The sequence below is a fragment of the Giraffa tippelskirchi genome, chromosome 7 (genome assembly GCF_054371585.1).
Source record: "Giraffa tippelskirchi isolate mGirTip1 chromosome 7, T2T-mGirTip1v1.2.pri, whole genome shotgun sequence".
NCBI classification, from domain to species: domain Eukaryota; kingdom Metazoa; phylum Chordata; class Mammalia; order Artiodactyla; family Giraffidae; genus Giraffa; species Giraffa tippelskirchi.
This window is the reverse complement of record NC_137281.1, coordinates 119,161,136-119,184,633: the sequence shown is the minus strand read 5'-3', so window position 1 is coordinate 119,184,633 and position 23,498 is coordinate 119,161,136. Positions and strand designations below refer to the sequence as shown.

Sequence of the window (23,498 nt, the reverse complement as noted above, 5' to 3'; positions counted from 1 at the left end):
TGGAGAGAGGAGCCTGGTGGGCTGCCGTCTATGGGGTCGCACAGAGTCAAACACGACTGAAGCGACTTAGCAGCAGCAGCAGCATTTTGGGAGACATGGGTCCATGGCTTTCAGATTCTTAAAGGGATTCAAGATTCATTCATCTATCTATCTGTCTGTCTGTCTATTTATCTATCTGCCATGACACGTGCCTTGCAGGATCTCAGTTCGCCAATCCGGGACTAAACTTTCACTGCCTTTGCCAGTGAAAGCACAGAGTCCTATCCACTGGACCACCAGAGAATTCCCCAAAGTCTCCTTAAAAAAACAAAAAAGACTTAAAGTGATTAGGCTTATTATGTATGTTGAGGAGCAGTTGCCCTCCATATTGACCCAAAGCAGACCCAGGGAAGAGACATCCAGGAAATCTGAATGCTGCAGACCAAGATGCTTAACAATTCCTGAACACAATTAAAGCTACTCAAGTAGTGTATTACTACTGTTTTAAAATTCCTTCTTTCCTTTACTGGAAAGAAAGCAAGATAGACTTCTCGCTTTTTAATATATCTCATGGAAGTAATCTCTGGTTCAATTTTTAAATATACTTACCTAAAACATATCCTATTTAACAAAAGAAAACTTAAGAAAACAAAAGGAAAGATAGCTCATGGTTAGAATATCTAATCATCATCAAAGTATGTTTTCCCTATGTTAACTCATAAATTAAACATGATCCCAATAAAATTACTAACAAACATTTTTCTCCCTAGAGCTAGACTGATTGATATTAAAGTCCATGTAGAAAAATAAACACATGACAATAACCAGAAAATCCGAACAGGGAGCTCTGCTGTGGTGGGGGAAAGAGAAGGGACTTGTCTGGCCAGATAATTAAACATAGAAAAAAGCCTCTATTCTTTAAACAACATGGTGCTGGTACATGAATTAGGGTAACCAAAGGAATAGAATGGGAAAATCCAGAATAATACCAAGGAATAGAATAGAAAGGAAAAATCCAGAATAATACCAAGTATGTACAGAAATGGGTTTCCCTGGTGGCTCAGTGGTAAAGAATCTGCCTGTCAATGCAGGAGACAAGGATTTGATTCCTGTGTGGGAAAGATCCCCTGGAAAAAGAAATGGCAACCCATTCCAATATTCTTGCCTAAGAAATCCTATGGACAGAGGAACCTGGTGGGCTACAGTCCATGGAGTCATCCACAAAAGAGTCAGACATTCTGAGTGACTAAACAACAACAGCAACAACATGTGGACATATAATGTATGATAAAGGTGGTTTTTCAAATCACTGGGGCCAAAAAAAAATGGGCTTTTGATATTTCAATACCACTTTCTTCACACCACAAACAGAATAAACTTTAAATGGATCCTGAATCTGAATATAAAAAGGGAAACCAGAGTAATACTGGAAGAAAACATGGGTGAATTTCTCTGTAACATTCGTAGAGGGTAGACTTCTAATTGTGATTGAAAATCCAGATGCAATTAAAGACAAATACATTTGACTACATAAAAATTTTTAAATTTTACATAGAATCACCTTAGGAAAAACTAAATTACAAATTACAAGCTGGGAAAGAATATTTGTAGCATGTATAAAAGAAAGGCCTAATGTTCCCCATAGACAAAAAACTTAAGAATAAATAAGACTAAAAATATTGCAAAAAATTAGCACAATGAATGGACAATCACAAAAGACAGAAAATGACATTTGAAAGATGCTCAGTTTCACTCACAACAAGCCATTTTTCTTCCCCTTGGGTAAACACCCAAGGAGGACAAAAACATATGTCCATGCAAAGCCTTGTACACAAAAGTTCATGGCAATTTTAATCATGGTAATTCCATACTGGAAAAACCCAATGTCCATTATCATATGAACAGATAAACAGCTTTCCTTTTGTTATTTATTCCTAACTTCATTCCATTTGTAGTCAAAGACGATACTTTGTATAATATCTTAATTTTAAATCCATAGAGACTTGAGTTGTGGCCTAACCTGTATTCTACCCTGTAACATGTCTGTGTACATGTAAGAGTGTATGTTCTGCTATTGCTGGGTAATATTCTATATAAGTTTGTTAGATTGAGTTGGCTTATTGTGCTTTCAAATCCTTTATGTCTTAAGGAGGACAGGAAAGAGTAATGGATGAAGAATTGGAAATGGAGGAGAGGTGGAAGGAGTATGACTGGAGAGGGAGCATGGGTGGAGGGAGTAGGACTGAACAGGTGGAGTATTTAGAGAAAGGAAGTAACTTTGTGGCTTGTCATGGTTAAATTTTATTTGGTGTTCTTACTATTAATAATATAATGCAGTTAGCATAAGTCTGGTCCAAAGTAGAAACCTGATAAACATAACATTTTGTATTTTCTTTTAAGTTGATATGAGGACTTCTTTACACAGTGAATGTGGTTCACCTAATTTGTCACATTATGCTGGTTGGTGCTAAGGACACAGTGGTAAGAGACACCCAGGCCCCTCTCTCATGGTGTTCATCATCCAGGAAGAAGACAGATCTTGGCTCCAGATAGTGATGACCCAGCGTGAGCAGAACAGTATCGGGGAGCCCAGGAGGGTGAAACTGGAAAAAAGTCTCACACACATAGACAGAACAGCACAATGTGGTATACACTCATTTACCCCTTCACCAGATTCAGAACTTGCAAGATGGTGACACCAGAGGCACAGGTTACAAAAGAAAAACAGACAAATCAATCTCATGAAAATTTTAAAAATGTTATGTATCCAAACACACTACACACAGAATAAAAAGGCAACCCACAGAGTAGGAGAAAATATCTGTAAATCACATATCTGGTAAGGGATTAATATCCCAAATATACAGAAAACCCCTAAAACTCAGCAAGAAAAAAAAACAAAAATCCAAACAAGCCAAGTAAAAAATGGGCAAAGACCTGAATGGACATTTCGCCAAAGAAGATTTGCAAATGGCCAATAAGCACATGAAAAGATGCCCAACATCACAAATAATTAGCAAAATGCAAATCAAAACTACAATGAGATACCACCTCATACCCATTAGGATGGCTGCGATCAAAGAAAGAGGAAACAGCAGGTGTTCATGAGGATGTGGAAAAATTGAAACCTTGTGCACTGTTGGTAGGAATGTAAAATGGAATAGTCACTGTGAAAAACAGTATGGCAGTTCCTCAAACAATTAAAAATAGACTTATCATATGATTCAGGAATTCCATTTCTGGGTGTATACTCAAGAGAACTGAAAGCAGGGTTTGGAAAGTATATTTGTATCCTCATGTTCATAGCAGTATTAGTCATAGCTAAAACTTGAAAGCAATCCAGTGCCCATCAATGGGTGAATACATATGGAAAATTTGGTATGTATAAATTATATTCACACACACACAAACATAGACACACTAAAATGTTATTCAGCCTTAAAAGTGAAAGAAATTCCCCAATATGAGACTACATGGGTGAACTTTGAGGACATTCTGATAGTCACAAAAAGATAAATACCATATGATTCCACTGAGAGTACTTAGAGTAGATTAAATCATAAAGTCATAAAGACAGAATGAATTAGTGGTGGTTGCCAAGGGCTCAGGGGAGGGGAGAAGGGTGTTATTGTTTAGTGGGTATAGGGTTTCAGTTTTATAAGGTGAAAGAGTTATGGGGATGGGTGATGGTGACTTGCATAACAATGTAAATATATTTAATACCACTGGACTATAACTTTAAAGTGGTTAAGATGGTAAATTTTATATACATTTTGCCAAAATTTTTTAAAAAAGGAAAACCTGCTGAATTGTATACTTCAAAAGGGTAAATTATATATGGCATGTGAATTACATTACTAAAGCTGTAAACAAACAAAAAATTGGCATAGAAAGGAAAACTCTGTCTTACAACAAATGTCATTTAATAAATGTAGAGTCAGTGGTGGTTTAATTGGGAAATTACCATTTTGTAACCATCATGGAAAAGACAGGATGCTAAAAGTAGGGGAGAATTTAACGAGAAGCAGAGCATTTGCATGGTCTCATTGTCTCCAAAGATTGTTGTTTGGCTGAAGAGTATAAGCAATAAATACATAGTGAGGAAATAAACAATGACTGGGTGGTTGAAATTAACAGCACCCAATACATGCTGATAGATATCATGTGTCTCCAGATGGGATAGTCTGGGGAGAACAAAATTACCCAGGAATGATCCACTGGGGATGCATAATTTGAATCTAATTCTAGTGAGGAAACATTAGGTAAACCAGTTGAAGAACATAAAACATAATTGCCCTACAGTCTTCAATAAGGCCAGTGCCATGAAAGACAAAGACAAACCAAAGAACTATTCCAGATTGAGGGAAACTATAGACATGCTATGATCATATATGATAAGGGAAATATTATTTGGATAATTGACAAAGCTGGAATATAGACTGTAGATTAGATTCAATTAGTTTATCAGTATTAAATTTCTGGAATTTATTAATGATATTGTACTTACGTAAAAGAATATCTTTGTTCTTAGTAAATATATGCTGAAGGCCCATGATATTTGCTACTTGCTCTCAAATGAGTAAAAAAAAAAAACTGTAAAATAGTGGTGAGGTTTTGTGAGAGAGGGGGAGAAGAAAGAATGATAAAGCAAATGTGGCAATAATGTTGAAAAATTAGTAAATTTGGGTACAGAGTATACAGTATCTTACAATGTTTCAGTAAATAGAGAAGTTTCATAAAAGTCTGTTAGATATTGTTAAATTCATTTGTCTTTCATATGTGAGCCTCTGAGGGAAGTTTTTTAAATGAGTTTTTTTTAGAGTATAGTTGCTTTACAGTATTGTGTTCATTTCTGCTGTACAGCAAAGCGAATCAGTTATACATATACATATATCCATTCTTTTTTAGTGGGATAGGAAATGGCAATCCATTCCAGTATTCTTGCCTAGAAAATTCCACAGACAGGAGCCTGGCGGGCTACAGTCCATGGGGTTGCAAAGAGTCGGACACGACTAAGCACGCATGTACTTACTTTTCTTTAGATTCTATTCGCATACAGGTCATTCAGTTTAGTTGCTCAGTCGTGTCCGACTCTCTGTGACCCCATGGACTGCAGCACGCCAGGCTTCCCTGTCCATCACCAACTCCCAGAGCTTGCTCAAACTCATGTGCATTGAGTCAGTGATGCCATCCAACCATCTCATCCTCTGTCGTCCCCTTCTCCTCCTGCCTTCAATCTTTCCCAGCATCAGGGTCTTTTCTAATCAGTCAGTTCTTTGATTCTTTTTCTCTTGGTATTCCTGATTTTGCTTTATCATGAGGCTGATCAAGAGTCAAATTAGTCATTACAGAGTACTGAATAGAAATTCCTGTGCTGAACAACAGGTTCTTATTCTTCACCTATTTTATACATAGCAGTGTGTATATGAGATTGGGATTGACATTTATACCTAAGAGCAGTTTTGCTTTGAAAAGCCAGGAAAATCATAATTTTATCAGTAAACTAGCTCTATGTTACAGAAACCTTGTCAACAGAGGGTGGAACCACAGGAGGCTTAAGGATGTTTTCTGGGACTTCAAGAAAGGAATCGCAAAGACAAAGACAAGTCCCATATTAAATCACTTATATGTAGAATCTTATAAAAGACACAAATGAACATAACTACAAAACAGAAACAGACTCATGGACATGGAGAGCAGACTTCTGGTTGCCAAGGGGAAAGGCATTGAGGGAAGGAGGGAATGGGAGGTTGGGGTTAGCAGATGTAAGTTATTACATATGAAATAGATAAGCAACTAGGTCCTACTTTATAGAACAGAGAACTATATTTAATATCCTATGATAAACCATAATGGAAAAGAATATAAAAAATGAATATATAGCTGAATTGCTTTGCTGTCTAGCAGAAATTAACACAACACTGTAAAGCAACTACACTTGAAAAAAAATTTTTTTTAAATGGAGTGTGGTTATCCTGCGGAAATTCTTGTGAATGTTAATTTAGGACAGTAGTCAATAGAAGAAAATGAAAAATGAACAAAATGAAGGGAAGGCTAATCCCTCTTAGTTCTGTTCAGCAGCTCTACAAGCAGAACAGCTTACCCCTACCAGAACCTTCTCCTCTCATGTACATGCCCCAACCTGCCTCTTCTCAATAGAAAATGGAGGGAAGAGAGGTAGGGGACTTTCAGTTTCAAACGTGAACCAAGAACGTTTTCAGAATGACTTGAGAGTAAAGGCCTCTTCCTGATTCCCACTCCTCATCCAAAATAAACTTCTTATCTGAGTCTTAATCCTTTAAACAGAGAGCAAATCTCTTTGCAATAAAGTCTTCAAATGCATATAACTGGTCAGAGTAACAACAACAAAAAATGCATATATCTGGCCAGAGTAACACAAATATGGAAATGCATTCATGCTCCAGTGTAATCAGCTAATGAATCAGTACAATCCACAACTGTAAAGGACTAAGAAAATTAGAAATAGATTTGTTTTGGAAAAGAGAGGCACTGAGAAAAAGAAATAAAGAAATTCCTGAGATTTAAAGAAAGGGGGGAAACAGGAGAAGAGAGATCTTCTCTACCTTTATAATTTGCTGGAAAGTTAATCCTGGGTGTCCCAGGAACCAAAACACTTGACAGTCATTGCTTATTAAGCTGCAGGACACTATTTTTCCTGCTTGCAAGATTTATGAAGCTTGCTTATCAGACTGACTTCATAACAGATCTTGGGTTTGGAGGATTTTCTGAATCAAGACATGGGTGTTAAGGCACTTTTCTTTGCCTCTATTTTAAAATCTGTAAAGTGGGAATAGTTATATTTGTAAAATCGGCCTCACAAAATTGTTGGGACTGAAGAGAGTTTCTGTTAAACTGCTTTAGGAAAGAAAGAATATAGCCCCAATTTAGAATTGTATCATTTTTTTTCTTTGTATTCTAATTGGTCTGAACAAATTCTTCTCTAGCCTCCTACCTTAACCCTTAGGTCATTCACCCCCATATTATCCATTGTTCACAGATAGCAAATTGTTTCACTAACATATGATGGGAGACTTCTCCCTTCCTCCCTGGTAAAATGAGGCTTCTTAGTTGACCAGTGGTCACAACCTCAAATCCTCCAGGGCCCAAACAGGTACCACAATTTCTGAAGCTGACCTCTATGAGGTGAGTATTAAGGAGTGGTGAAGGCTGGGCTAGCTGAGATAGAGGGCTCTGCCTGAACCCCTTCACATACGAAACATGCCCAGGCGAGTGGGTCAGTTTTGCCCTCTCTAGATTCGAGGATGTCTAAATTCCCTTTTAGCTCTTAAATCTCATGATTGATCATCCTGAAACTTCACATTTAGCCTGGTAACTGGCCGGGAGCTCCTCTCCCAGTACTTATTAACCTGCATGGCTCTTGTGGTCATCTATCATTGCGAAACCATGGGCCTTTGCGTAGTAGACTGGTCACTATCCAATGAGAAGTTCACATAAAATGTTTCATGTATTTGAGATACTTTGCCCCAAAGCTTGAATTCCGCTGTCTCTCATAAAGGACCAAGCTACTTTTTATAAAATGACAAGTTATAGATTATTTTTCACGTTAACTTTTTTTTTCGTTTGCCCGTGCCACCTGGCATGTGGGATCTTATTTCCCTGATCAGGAATTGAGCCCAAGTTCCCTGCATTGAAAGGTGGAGTCTTAACCACTGGACCACCAGGGATGTCCTAACACATGGACCTTTTAACATGAAATGTATACAAATCCCTTTCACCCTGCCACATTTCCTAAGATTGCACCTAATTTCCTCTTTATTTCCTTTGAATATTCCAAATAACTCTAACCTCATCTGACTACATGGAGAAGGCAATGGCACCCCACTCCAGTACTCTCGCCTGGAAAATCCCGTGGACGGAGGAGCCTGGTAGGCTGTAGTCCATGGGGTCGCGAAGAGTCGAACACGACTGAGCGACTTCACTTTCACTTTTCCCTTTCATGCATTGGAGAAGGAAATGGCAACCCACTCCAGTGTTCTTGCCTGGAGAATCCCAGGGACGGCAGAGCCTGGTGGGCTGCCGTCTATGGGGTCACACAGAGTCGGACACGACTGAAGCGACTTAGTAGCAGTAGCAGCATCTGACTACAAATCCCTTCACTTTGCAAGGTCTCTTTATCCTCATCACTCCCACCACAATCCCACATCTGTTATCTTTTTACACCCATTCCCCCTTTCCACTCCTCCCTATTCTCTGGACACTTACTAGGTCTTGTTCACAGAGGCCAGAGTGTTTACTGCCACAGAAGATGAGATGAGAATCTGGGAGTCTGGAAAGAGAAGCAGCTGCCTAATTCTCCCCTTCAGCTGCAAATAGGCAGAGGGCCAGGCGTGTGGGAGAGGGAGGGAGGGCTGTTCATTAGAGAGGCTGGGAACTCTGGCTTGAGAGAGGAGGGGCTCTTGGACCATCACAGCCTGCTAACCTGAAATAGTTTTGTTGCCTAGTTCCTGATATTTCAGCCTGATTCGTTCAACCTACATCTAAAGCAACTCAGGATGTACTTTACTGTTGTAATAATAATGACAATTATGCCTCCACAAGAGCTCAGAACTCCAAATTTCTAGAGTCAGTTAGTTGTATTGCTGGCAGCTGATCCAAAGAAAGGCAGCAATGAGGTCAGGTGTCCTAAAGTTCAGAGGTCTGATGTGAGAGATTGCAGCTGTAACTAGCATGTTTCTGTTCCTGTTGGATGTGTTGCTGCTGTTTTAGTCTCTTAGTCGTGTCTGACTCTTTGCGACCCCATGGACTGTAGCCCACCAGGCTTCTCTGTCCATGGGATTTCCCAGGTAAGAATACTGGAGTGGATTGCCATGCCCTCCTCCAGGGGACCTTCCCAACCCAGGGAGAGTACCCAGGGATCCTGCATTGCAGGTGGATTCTTTGCTGTCTGAGCAGCCAGGGAATCATGTTATTTTAGGTCCATGAGGGACAAGTCTAGGCCAACCAGCTCCTTTAATTCTTATTAACAGCTTGCTGTTCTGCAACCCCTGGAATCAGTCTCTATTATGGCCTACAAGGTTCTCCCTGCTCTGCCCCTGCCAACATCTCAACTTGATCCCCTACCATGTGACACTCTTCCACTATGCTCTAGCTACACTGTGTTCTCAGTGAACCATATCCAATAAATAAGTCAAATGACTTCTGCCTCAGGACCTTTACACCAGCTATTTCTGCTCCTAGAACATTCATTCACTGTTCTTCCCTGTACATAAACATCTGCTCCCTGTGCCCCCCTCCCCCCATTCATTAGACAGCTCATTGAAAAAACAGTCTTTCTAAGGGTTTCCCTTGACTTTCCCCTCATTCACAGGACACCGTTTGGTTTTCTTCATAGTTATTAGCACTACCTGAAATTATTGAATTTATTTGTTTACTTGGATTTTTCTCCAATACCCTCCGTCGCTAGATGCTAAGTGCCATGAAAGCAGAGTCGGGCCTGTATTGTTCATGATAATACTATTATTCCCACATCCAAGATCAACACCTGACACAGTAGGTGTTTAATGTATGTTCATTGGCTAAATGAATGGGACACTGTTCATTCATTGACTAAGTATTATTCTGTATTTTGTGTGTACCAGGTGCTGTGAGTACAAGAGACATAATGGGAAATAAGATGGGCAAAGGCTCCCCCAAAGAGGCTTCAGGTCTAGAAGGAAAGATAGCTATTAAAATAATAATCAATCAAAACTTTTTTGTAGGTTTTATTGATTTACAATGTTGTGTTCGTTTTTGCTGTACAGCAAAGTGACTCATATATATATATATAGTTTTTTTTCATATTCTTTTCCATTATGGTTTCACTGGATATTGAATATATTTCCCTGTGCTGAACAGCTAAACAGTAGAAGCTTGTTGTTTATCCATCCTATATGTAATAATTTGCCTCTGCTAATCCCAAACTCCCATTCCTGCCCTCCCTTACATCTTGGCAACCACAGTCTGTTTTCTAGATTTGTGAACCTGTTTTTGTTTTGTGTATGTTGATATGTATCAAATTTTAGATTCCATGTATAAATGATATCACATGGTATTTGTCTTTTTCTTTCTGACTTAGTGTGATAATCTCTAAGTCCATCCATGTTGCTGTAAATGACACTATTTCATTCTTTTTGATGGCTGAGTAATATCATATATATAGTGATAATATGTATACCATATCTTCTTAATCCATTTATCTGTTGATGGACATTTGGGTTGTTTCCATGTCTTGGCTATTATAAATAGTGCTGAAACTGAGAACTGATACTACTTTCTGATAAGTAGTATCTGAAAACAACAAAGAAATAAGAAATTGCTTGTTTGTTCACAGATTACTATAAATGTATATGCCAGAAGTGTGGATAGGTAGGTGAGCTGTCAGTCACAGAGTCTAGAATTCTCAGGGACCCAAACCACATTTATGAATTGATAAAAGGATTTTATTTCTGGAAACTGGATGGAATCCCATGAAGCAGATGATCCATTTCTAGTTCTCAGACTAATTTTCTGTTGAGGTGTCTGATCAAGACTGCCCTGTGGCACCAGCATATTTATCAGTCTCAGTGAGTTTGATTTGAGAATAACCTTTGAATCCATGTTTCAACATCCAAAGAATTCAGATTCTGGGGATGGCTCAGGGCTCTGCGAGTGTTCTTTGGAGATTGTAAAAGAGATCGGGCATATGGCAGGCATTGCAATAGGTAAACTTTAAAGCTTGAGAAGGGAAGTTGGGGACAGGTCACTTTCTTCTAGAAGTCACAACCAATAATTTTGTTGGAACTCTCTGGTTTCTCCCAGGCTCCTGAGTCTCTACCTGACTCATTTTTTTTTTTACCAGTCAGGCCCCTGAAGACACTTGATTTTCTGAGCCCTGCTTCAAGACTGTGAATTGAACATGCTGAGAGTTTTAGTTTTCTGAAATCCCTGGAAGTTTTTTATTAAGCAAATAAAATATGATTTGGGGAAATTCAAATGCTAAAATGGTGGTGATTTGAGTACCAGTCCAAAAATCTTTAACACACATGGGTCCAAGATGCTAGGATTATAAATCTCAAATCCTAAAGATTCATAAAGTAAAATTTCTTTAGCACATTCTTTTGAATTTCCTCAGTAGGAACAAATTTGATCCTTTGGGAGTTGTTTAGTTACTGTTACTGTCAAACATCCTATTCTGAAATTTAGGGACCAAAAATACAGTCATTCCTTGTAATCCAAGGGGGGATTTGTCCCAGAATCCCCCAGGATATCAATATTCATTGATGCTCAAGTTCTTTCTACAAAATAACATGCATGTGTGTGTTAATTGCTCAGTCACTTCCTACTCTTTGGTACCCCAAAGACTGTAGCACGCCAGGTTCATCTGTCCATGGAATTTTCCAGGAAAGAATACTGAAGTGGGTTGCCATTTTCTTTCTCCAGGGGATCTTCCTGACCCAGGGATCAAACCCTAGCCTCCTGCATTGCAGGCAGATTCTTTACTGCCTGGGCCACAAGGGATGCCCCACAAAATGGCATAGTATTTGTATATAAGCTACACACATCCTCTGTATACTTTAAATCATCTCTATATTACTTATTACCTAATACAATGTAAATACTACGTAAATAGTTACCAGGCTTCCCCAGTGGTTCAGCAGTAAAGAATCTGCCTGTGATGCAGGAGACATGGGTTCGATCCCTGGGTAAGAAAGATCCCCTGGAGAAAGGAAATGGCAACCCACTCCAGTATTCTTGCCTGGGAAATCCCATGGACAGAGGAGCCTGGCAGGCTACAGTCCATGGGGTTGCAAAAAGAGTCAGACACAACTGAGCGACTAAATAGCAACAACAACAAAATAGTTATCAGTGTGGGACAAATTCAAGGTTTGCTTTTTGGAACTTTCTGGAATTTTTTTTTCCAAATACTTTGATCTTGGTTGGTTGCATTCGCAGATGCAGATTTTCTTAGGCTTGTGGATTCTGTGAGTTAGGGATTCTGACAGGGCAGAGAGGGGACAGTGTGTCTTTGCTTTGTGATTCTGGGTCCTCAGTTGGGAAGAAGGCCCAGGTGATAGATAGCTGGAGGGATAGCTGAATCAGATGGAGACATCGTCACCCACATGTCTGGCAGTTGATGAGGGCCATTGGCAAGGCACACCTATACATGCTGTCAGCATAGGGCTTGTTTGTGCCCAGAGAGCAAGGCTGAAGTGCATGACATTTTGATGATCTGGCTCAAGGTCTCAAGGCAAGACAAGCCTGTGGGATGGGATTATTGTAGGCATCTTTGGAGAATACAATCTGCCATAGTGGTAGATTTGACTTCAGATACAGCTAAAAGTCATTAAGAGTTAAATTCTTTTTTTTTTTTTTAATATTCATTTATTTATTTTGCTGTGTCAGGTCTTGGGCTTCTCAGGTGTTGCCAGTGGTAAAGAACCCACTTACCAACCCAGGAGACATGAGATGCAGGTTCGATCCCTGGGTCAGGAAAAACCAGAGGGAGAAGGGCATGGCAACGCACTCCAGTATTCTTGCCTGGAAAAATCCCATGGACAGAGGAGCCTGGTGGGCTACAGTCCATGGGGTTGGAAAGAGTCAGACACAACTGAAGTGACTTAGCGTGCATGCATACATCAAGTTTGAGTTGTGGCACGTGGCATCTTTGTTATGGCATACAGGATATTTGTTGTGGCGCGCGGGCTTTCTCTAGTTGTGTGTGGGTTTAGTTGTCCTGTGGCATGTGGGATCTTAGTTCCCCAACTAGGGACTGAACCCTTGTCCCCTCCACTGGGAGGCAATTCCTAATCACTGGACCACAGGGAACTCTCTAGACAGGTACATTCTTTCATTTAGTTTATTAGAAGGCAAATAGCCTTGTCATCTTATATCATGTTTTGTACATACAGCCATCACCAAAAGCTACACTTCGCTTTGGGGGTAAATTCTGAGATGCTGAAAATAATCAGTAAATCCTACCTAAATGCTTTGGAGAAGCATTTTCCAAAACTGTGTTCTGAGCACTACTTCCTGGAGAAAAAATAATCTTCCTGGATATGAATAACTAATAAGCTATGTAGGTGTTAAAGAATTTCCACAAAAGAAACCTGTTTGACATTATTTAACACAGTCACCAAAAAAAACCTCTCTTTTCAAGGAGATCCTATTAATATCTCTTGGAACTAGTACATCGTGGTTATACTGCCCTGTGGCCTTGTCCCTAAAAGTGTTGGGAAATAGTAACAAAAAAGTACTGTTGGTTTGTCATTTTGCCCTCAATGTTCATTTTTAACTTTTGATTAAACTGGTGCCAGCTGATCTGATTAACTTGGGGGATGGAGGACACCTGGGGCCATTTGAAAAAGACATTACTATATCACAACTGTGTTACCTAGGTTTCAGGGCCACCTGCACAAATGTGAAAAGCAATCTGGGATATAGGTTGTAAAAGAAATGCAGAGCTGGAAGAAACCTTAGTGATTATCTTAACTCCTTTATCTCAAAGGTGGAAATTGAGGCCTACCTCTGTTGGACAACTTCTCCAAGAAACGTTTGTCTGTGCCAAACCAGAACTGGAGGCCAAACGTACTTTCCTAAGGTAGTTTTTCCAAATATAAAAAGTGCAATTGTATGTCTTAGAGTAAGTCTGGATCCTGTAGCCCTTAAAAGCAAGAGTTTGGAATCAGGTCTTAGGAGACTCTGCATTTATTAGTTGTATGATTTTAGACAGCTTTACTAATTCATTCACCTTCTCCAAGCCTGTTTTCTCCTCTACAAATGGGACTGATATAGTACCCTAGCTGCCTTAAGTAGTAGTACTGTATCAGTCCCATTTGTAGAGGAGAAAACAGGCTTGGAGAAGGTGAGTGAATTAGTACTGAATGAAGGCTTATGCAAATATAGCTGGTTGATTGGTTTACTTGCCCTCTACTCATGTGTAGCTTTCTAGACTCAGTAATTGAATTGGTTTGAGATGCTGATGGATTCACCAATGCAGTTAGTCATTTAAAGCTGCTGTTTTCTTTTTAACTCTTTATAAATAATACAAAATGAATAGCTGAGGGCAAAACCTCAAAGCACATTTTCAAATATTCTTAGACATAAAACATAACACACCACTGATACCTTCCCGTTGTGCTTAGAAGTTGGAGGATCTAATGTTTGTCTTGAAAAATTTTGGATTGCACTGCAGCACTGTTTACAATAGGCAAGACATGGAAGCAACCTAAATGTCTACCAACAGATGAATGGATAAAGATGTGGTACATATATATAATGGAATATTACTCAGTCATAAAAAGAACAAAATAATGCCCTTTGCAGCAACATAGATGGACCTAGAGATTGTCATACTGAGTGAAGTAAGTCAGAGAAAGACAAATATCATATGATATCACTTATATGGGGAATCTGAAAAATGATACAAATGAACTTACTTACAAAACAGAAACAGACTCACAAACTTAGAAAAAAAAACTTACGGTTACCAAAAGGAAAAGGTGGGGAGGGTGATAGATTAGGAGGTTGGTATTAACAGATACACACTAGTGTATCTAAAATAGATAATCAACAAGGACTCACTGACTAGCACAAGCAACTGTACTCATTACTCTGTAATAACCTATATGTGAAAAGAATCTGAAAAAGAATAGATATATGTAACAGTTCAGTCACTCAGTCATGTCTGACTCTGTGACCCCATGGACTGCAGCATGCCAGGCTTCCCTGTCCATCATCACCAACTCCTGGAGATATATGTATAATTAAATCTCTTTGCTGTGCACCTGAAACTAACATAACATTGTTAATCAACTATACTCCAATATAAAATAAAAATTAAAAATTCTAAAAAAAAAAAAAAACCCCGAACAAAAACAAATGAGAAAGAAAAATTCTAGGTATAGGGAGACCAATTATGCAGGCCTGTTGCTAACACTGGTAGAGCTGGGACAAGAATACAAAGGCTTATACACCATGTGTGAAAATATTTAAGAGTTGCAGATAAAACTGATCGATTGTTAAATAAATTATGTTTTATCTTCCTATCTTGACAAATACACATTCACAACAACCTGAAGAGCCAGGTTGAATTTTAAATTCTCAGAAACTCATATCAAAATGTGGCATCACAGAATGAGCTGACCCTGTCTCCCTGCCCCTGCTCCAGCACCCACCCCCTTTTCTTTGTCTGATACCATCCAACTCTGTGACCATCTCTCCCACACCCAAACTGCACGTCCACACCCCCTTCAAATAGCTACCTCTAGATCCAGCTACCCCTTTAGATCCAGGGCTGTGCATACTGATTGCAACATTCACGGTGGGGGATCAGATGCCAGGAAAAAGCCTGCACAGGCTCTGGAAGCAGGCTTAAGACTATTTGGACAAGAAATTCGAGGATCTGGACAAGAGCATTCCACCAGTGGCCTAGAAGTGGGGGCTTGGACTTGGGGTTGCTGAGGATCTCTCAGTTCCATAGTATCCTCATTGTGCAGAGGGGCACAGTGGAGGAGGGCCAGGACCAGGGCCCCTCTTGCCAGGGTCTAAGGATGGCACTGAAGTTAGAAGCCTCTTGTAGAAGTCACAGTGGAGGGTCACAAGGCTGTGATCAAAGGGATGAAAAAGAGATGGTGATTGGGAAGACCGCATAGGGAAAATTACCAAGTTCTTGGAAACTACCAAGATGTGGGAGAAAAAAAGGAAAAAGACAAAAGAAGATACTGAAGTTTCAATCCTGGGTTACCAGTAGAGCTGAGGGGAACCCTCTGACCTAGGAATCTCAGATTTTTGTTAGCATGTGTGATTTTTTATAACTGAGCAAAACCCTTTCTCATATGTTTCAAGTGGAATTTTCACCCATTCACATGTACTCATAATAGTGCAGAAATTTAAACATTGCTCCAAGCATCAGATATGAGTACTTTTGCTTAGAAATGTTTATGAACAGAAATATCTTAGGGCAATACACTTGAGGAAGATGTGTGATTTCTATTTAAATATCATGTTACCTCAAGTTATACAAATTACTTCATTTTATAGCCTTTATGGCTTAGAATTTGATCCTCTGCAAAACAGGGCTATTGAAATTGCTTTATTACTAATTTTTAAAGTCCACTGCCAGGGCATTTTACTAAGCCTGTGTTCTCAAAAGTCTGAGACATGACTTTTCCTATTATAGATCAATCCAGCTGAATTATACATGGGTTATATGTAAATGGAATATAATTATTCTGATTGGAATAGGGCCATGAGAGCTAGCTAGCCAACATTCCACTCATAAAAACAATGGTTATTTTTTTCATTTCTTTGCTTTTTATGAGACACTGCAATAATGGTTTGTGCCAGAAAACTCTGACAATGTAATTGAATTCTAGAGCTACTATTCTAAACTCACTTACAATATGAGAAACAAAAAAGTGTCTTTCTTTAAAAGTAATCCATCAAATGTTTGCTTGAAAGATAAAAATACTTGGTGTTATGAAAGGTCTCATTGATAAATAATGATGATATTCCCACAGTGGTTTTTCCTAAAGGATAGGAAGAATTAAAAAAAAATTTTTTTTTAAATATTTATTTATTTGGCTGAGCCAGGTCTTGGATGCAGTGTGCATGGTCTTTTCTAGCTGCAACATGGAAGTTTTTAGTTGCATCATCTGGGATCTAGTTCCCTGACCACGGATGGAACTCAGGTCCCCTGAGTTACATGTACAGAATCCTAGCCTCTGGACCACCAGGAAAAACCCAGGACTTTTAAAATGGTACAGTCTTTCCTTGATACTGACGTTGATAACTATGCAGGGAAACCACATAGATTTAAGTGTATCTTAGAGGTGAGGGCTCTTAGAGCACTCCGAATAGCCTGGTGATCCATGGTGTGCCCTGAATTAGACCCAGTAGGACACTGGAAGGGAGTAGAACAGGATATAACTTGTGAATGCCTAGGTCTTTATCCTCTAGAGTTAGATGTCTTCCAGCCCACAGAATACATTTGACAAACCCCAGGTCCAAATGAGGACAGCGGAAGGTGACGGCTAGGGGTGGAGGTGAGGGCAGGGGCAAGATCGCTAAGATACTGTTATCAGAATAGATGCTAGTTCTTCATGGTGCGCTGAGAATCTAAGGGGAGAATTCTTTGCTAAGCACATCTCCTCAAGTTGTTGACATCTTAGGGATGCCAGTCAACCCCATGCCTCCTCCCCTCAGGTTCTGAGTCAGTTGAGAGATGGGCAGACCAGTCTAGTGGGAGTAAAACCACACCTTTGCTCATGCTAAAGCTGGACTGGAGAACACAGCTTGCAGCTGTGGGCTCGGCAGGACCTTCAGCTGTACCTGTGGGTGAGGAGAGCTGCCTGCAGGAAAGAGAGTTTCTGCCCTCACTCCCCATCAGACTCAGGGAGACATCGGACCCCAGAAGACAGGCCCCCGCCCTGCTCTGCTTGCCTAATGGAAATGAAGTCAGAGAGAAGAATGTGCAGGCAGGTTTTAGCCCGAGAGAACGAGCAAGCAGCGTGATCTTTACCCCCATCCTCCTGGTCATATCAGTCACTCTTCCCCAAAGGGCACAGCTGGGAGCAGCTTTCTCTCTTGCTTCCCAGAGAGAACAAAGTGTGGGCAGAAGTGACTACTTTGGAGGTTAACAATGGGACATGAGAAGAAGAAGAGACTCAGTCCCATGGTTGGTTGTCATGTGACTCAGTCTTATCCCCTCAATAGAATGTTCCAGGACAGTTGGGTCCTGAAAGTTCCATTTTTAAATGAGCCCAAGTTTTCATCAGGACAGACCCAGGTGACATTCACTCATTATTGTTAATGGGTGGGAGAGTAGGGGAAAGCATTTATTGGAGCGTTTGCAACGAAACTCTGAGATGGATCTTGAAAAGGAGCCAAGGAGTCCCACATGAGAGCCCCACAGGACTTATTTGAAGGAAGAAAGTCATTTATATTTCTTTTCATTGGAAGCTGCCTCTCCCTTTTGAGGCCATCAAGGGGAGATGGGGGGCTGGAAGGGGGACCTGGTATCTATATACACTGGCAAGGTTGAGAGTTGAACAAGGTTGAAAATTAGGTTCATCTTTCTTATCCTCAATCTGCTCTTTGGTTGGTTACCTTATAATTCCCTCATCTTCCAGATAACCTTTCCAGCCTTCCAAACTTGTCCAAACAAGCATTCCTTCATTCCTGCAAGTGCAGCTCACAGGTAGACTGTAGGAGAAAAATAAATAAAATAATTAAAAGTGAAGTGTGAATCTTCGCCCTCCTTAGCCACTTTGGATGCATTTGGATTTTAAAGGAAAATGCTGGTTTATAGGTATAGATATCTCTGTGGTTTAAATTTCAGGCAAAATCCTGAAGCTGTTTGCCTGGGAATCAGGGATGGAATTGTTTCCAGTGCCAAGTAGACAATACAGCCTTCTGTGAACACATGGGATGAGCAAGGACTAGGCACAGATTCAGCAGAGGTCAAGAAGGATGAAGACAAAGAAATGACCACTGGTTGGCATCGAATGAGATCACTGGTAACTTAAAAGAGCTGGGGAACAGCAGTAGCAGTGATGATGAAAGATACCACAGATGGCATGAGTTCAGTTCAACCAGCGAGAGTCGGGGTACCAGTTATCTGCTAAGCCCTGGGCTAGATACAAACAAAACCACAGGAAAAAGATACACTCACTTGGAAGAAGAGGATAATGCTTGAGAAAAGTAGTAGAATGAGCATTCTTTTTTTTTTTTTTTGGCCCACCATGCAATATGTGGGGGTTTAGTTCACCAACCAGGAATGAACCCACACCCCTTACAATGGAAGCTTGGAATTTTAACCCCTGGACCCCCACGGAAGTCCCTAGAATGAGCATTTTAATTCTCTAGATTGGTAAATATACTTGGCTTTTTTCTAAGCAAACCCCTAGTCTTGAACAAAGGAAATGCCAATTTCTCCCTTTCCAACTGCAGGATTCATGTTCTGTGGGGATGGTAAGGTCTGCTCTGGGTCAGTCTCCTTATCCACCCAATATGTGTTCTGTTCCTCCCCACAGTAGTCCCTCTACACAGCCAAGCAGGCACCTGATTGATGCCTCACATCTTTCACACTCTCTCCTTGCCTCTGCCCGGGCCATTCTCCCTACCACCCCAAGGTATTCATGCCCCTTCCGAATCCTGTACATCCTTCCAAGCTGGCTCAGGTTGCCACACACTTCCTTCTCTGAACAAGCTTCCTCTTTCCTCCTTCCAGGACCCCTCCTTTCTCTGAACTCCAGGTATTGTATTAATAATCATAGAGGCAATGATCACAGCAATAATAATAAAGCCCTACGTTAGAATAGTAGGGGCTTCCCTGAATGGCTCAATGGGAAAGAATTTGCCTGACAGTCTGGGAGATGCAGGTTCAATCTCTGGTCCTGGAAGATCCCCTGTAGAAGGAAATGAATACCCACTCCAGTATTCTTGCCTGGAAAATCCCATGGACAGAGGAGCCTGGCGGGCTATAATCCACGGGGTTGCCAAAGAGTCAGACACGACTTAGCGACTAAACAGTGACATTAGAATAGTGCTAAGAATTTTTCAGAGTGCTGACACATACTGCATTACATTTGTGCATCCCAGGATCACTCAAAAGATAGAGATTAATATTACCCCTACCTTAAAACAAAACAAAAATCAACAAGGAAACTGAAGTCCAGAAAGAGTAAATGCTTCTCCCCAAGCCACATGTTCCAGGATGCCTTGTAGTATCTGCCATTTTGGTTTCTCTGATTTAATTTATGATTTCTGATGAAAGGCTACCTCTGTTTTCACATTCTTTCCTGTTGCTAGTCTTGCCTCTCTAACAAGATAATGCTTTTCTTCAGGGCAGGAAAAATCTCATACATCTTTGTATTGGTCTCAACATATACTGAGAATCATATTGAGTGCACAATTTTGGCTTAGAAAATGCTGCAATGATGATGTGAAGGGTCATGTGTTTATATCTTACACATTGTGTGATGTGGACATCAGAGTTCACTGGAAGGTACTGTGGCCCTGTGATTCCATTTGACCCTACTTTGGGTTTTGGAGATCACAGGGCACATATAGACCACATATAGGAGGAGCTCTCTGAGACGGTAGTTACCGTGAGCAATCTAAAAAGCCTTCAGTATTGGTATAAAGCTGGGAAGGATTGAAACATCTCTGTTTAATGTGTCACCTCCATAGTTCCTACATTATTAAGTGTACTTGGAAGCGTGCATCCTGCCCTCATTTGATTTGAAATTCTTTGCCTTCTTCTCTCCCGTCAATAGTGGTATCTGATGAAAACTCTAATTTGAAAAGATACATACACCCCAATGTTCAATGCAGCACTATTTACAATAACCAAGACATGGAAGCTACATAAGTGTCTATTGACAGAGGAATATGGGTAAAGAAGATATTGTACATGTATACAGTGGAATATTACTGAGCCATGAGAAATAGTGAAATAATACCACTTGCAGCAGCATGGATGGACTAGAGATTGGCTAAGTTAAGTAAGTCAGACAAAGAAAGACAGATATATGATATCACTTGTATGTGGAATCTAAAAAAATGATACAAATGAACTTATTTACAAAACAGAAATAGACTCATGGACATAGAAAACAAACTTATGGTTACCAAAGGGGAAAGTGGGGGTGTGGGGAGGGATAAAGTGTGTGTGTGGGAGTTTGGGCTTAACAAACACATACCATTATATAAAAAATAGATGAACAACATGGAGCTACTTACTGAACATCACAGGGGTTATAAAATAGTCAATATTTTGTAATAACCTTTATGGAAAAAAAATCTTAAAAAGAATATATATATACGTATTTGAGGACAAGGGGGCTACAGAGGATGAGATGGTTGGATGGCATCATTGACTCAATGGACATTGAGTTGGAGCAAACTTTGGGAGATAGTGAATGACAGGGAAGCCTGACATGCTGCAGTCAATGGGGTCACAGAGAGTCGGACATGACTGAGTGATTGAACAACAACAATAGCTGAATATCTTGTAATAACCTATAAAGGAAAATACTCTTATGAATATTATTTTATATTATATTTTATATGTATATAATTAATATGTATACATATCTGAATCACTTTGCTGTACACCTGAAACTAACCCAGTACTGTATATCAGCTATACTTCAATTAAAAAAAGAGTAATATCTGACCTGTATGAGGTTCAGTGAAATCCCTGATTCCATGACTGACAGTGATAATGCTGGCGAAGAGAATGAGTCAGAAAGAAGAGTGATTATGCTGATGGCTTAGGTTTTTTTAGAGGCAAACGGGGAGGCGTGAGTTGGCCTTCTCTCTCTCTCTCCCAGGGCTTTGAGGAGGAAGGATGGTCTATGGGTTACTGCTCTGGCTCAGTGGTTGACCCCTGAGGGAGAAGAAAAAGAGGAGACCTGCATAAGCTCCAAACCAGATTCCTAGAAGGTGAAGCTACTGAAAATGGCTGCAGTTGACATGGTCAGGGAAATTTGGGTTTCAGTTCAGGGATGGGCAACCCCATACCCCAGGAGTGACGAAGCCACCGGCTGATGTATCTACCAGCATGTTGCCATATAGCTTTATGTCCTACACTTAGGGTGTGCAATCTCAAAATATAATGATATTGGAAGATTTGCTCCAATTTACATCTGAAAATATAGTGGAGCATCGCAGTTTCAAATACTTGGAGCAAATCCTACCAACTATTGATTACTGTATAAAATGTTAATTTAAAACAGCATTCAAATTCAAGTATGGAAGCAAGCCAGTAAGATTTTTGAGGCAAAAAATATCAATGCCTTTTGGTTTCTGGAGAATTCTCATGGATAACTTTTAATAAACATGTAACACCTACTTCATCTCAAAGTAATGACATCAAATGTTCCAGAGAAATTTGACCTTCTCCTGAGGGAAATTGATCAAATTATGATAATATAACAAACATCCTGAAACAAAGATAAGAGCAAAAGAAATGAAAAGAATATTTATTATAAGTATTATTTCCTTTTCCAGAATTTTGACCCTCTGATTTAGCAGACTAAGAAGTCCTAGAATAGGCTATAAAATAAAAACAAATAATAGTTTTCAAATCTGAGTGAAAAAATATTTTTTACACTGTTAAAGTATAAAATCTTACTAGTGAGCCAAGACTGGCAACAGGAAATAGTTTGAAAATAGTGCAAGATAACATTTAATCAGAGACTAAATTTAGAGAGACCAAAATAATAGATATAATGCTGGTACATAGTTGGAGCAAATACTCAAATAGCAAATACTTATATAGTGTTAATTGTATGCCAGGCACTGTTCTAAGTGATTTAAATATATTAATGAATTCAACTCTCATAACAACCCAGCAAGATAGACTTTATTATACTCATTTTATAGATGAGGAAACTGTGGCACATATCAGTTAAGTAATTTCCCCAGGGTCACACAGCCAGTCAGTGACAACGTTGAGGATCTGACCCCAGGCAATCTAGTCCCAAAGTTTGTGATGTTAACCACATGGCTTCTCATACTTCTTCTACTATTAGTATTAACAATAATTTAAAATTTTTATTTCCTATGTTAATACCTGAAGTAAAGCTTTGGGGGTCAAGTAAAATACATGCATGCATGTTACTGGCCTTTGCTTTATAAGAAGCTACAATAAGAATATCCCATCTCCCAGATTATAATGGACACACTGTATAAGCAGCTTACTTACACAAAGCCTCAAGGTGTTTGTGGGCCCACAGCCTAGGAATTTCCTTTGGTTGCTCTTTAGGAATCTTGATCACATAAGTTGGTCTTATTTGTGCCTCGGAGACATGATCCACCATCCCAGGCACAAACACCCACTCCATAAACAACCATCTTAAAGACTGGCAAATGACCTAAGGATTGGCCTCACCTGAGACCTTCAGCCAACATAGTGGTGACTGGACAAGTCAGACTCTCTCCCTTGGAGATATGTAGTAAGGCAAAGAGGAGATGCTGAAGGAGTGAACTGGTGTTGGCTTGGAGAGAGACACAGAAAGCAGCAAAGAGGAGGCAGGAGGCACAGAAAATATGAGTCAGCAGGAGCTGCAAGGTGGGCAGGGGTAGTAGGGCAGTCGGTCTGCTGTGCAGAAGGGAAGAAACAAGAGAAGAGCAGGCTCTGTTTGGGGGAACTGTCACAAACACGGCCACGATGGAGATTGCAGTTGAGCCCTGAATCGATATTGGTCACCAGGGCCGTGTGGTATCTTGAAATGACGTGAGTGACATTTTTATGAAGCCAGCAATGAAATTATGGAAATGGTTCCTTGTGCCTTTTAAGTTTCCAGGTATCCTTGTAATTCACTCCCACCTCTACTCACGGAGGTGTTTTGATGATAATTTTGCATCTTGCAACCTGAAAGGACTTGACAAGCCCAGGGGTTCCAGTCCTAGCTTCTCCTCCTGTTTCCCTTCCTTCCAAATGCCATTACCAACTCCTGCCACCTCTGTCCTCATATCCCTTCTTTCTGCACCTTCCTCTTGATGGAAGAGGT

At 40.0% G+C, this 23,498-nt stretch overlaps 1 long non-coding RNA gene across 2 annotated transcripts in view; it reads right to left on the bottom strand.

The window, feature by feature from the left end:
• The window catches only part of LOC145514214 (uncharacterized), a 45,587-nt gene extending 22,405 nt beyond the window's left edge, over positions 1-23,182 (bottom strand). For both annotated transcript variants that reach the window (XR_014059928.1, XR_014059929.1), the window contains exons 1-2: positions 21,159-23,182; positions 18,085-18,180 (exon numbers count right to left, since the gene is read on the bottom strand). This is a non-coding gene — a long non-coding RNA (uncharacterized LOC145514214). The remainder of the gene's footprint in view (positions 1-18,084; positions 18,181-21,158) is intronic.
• Between the last annotated feature and the right edge of the window lie 316 nt (positions 23,183-23,498).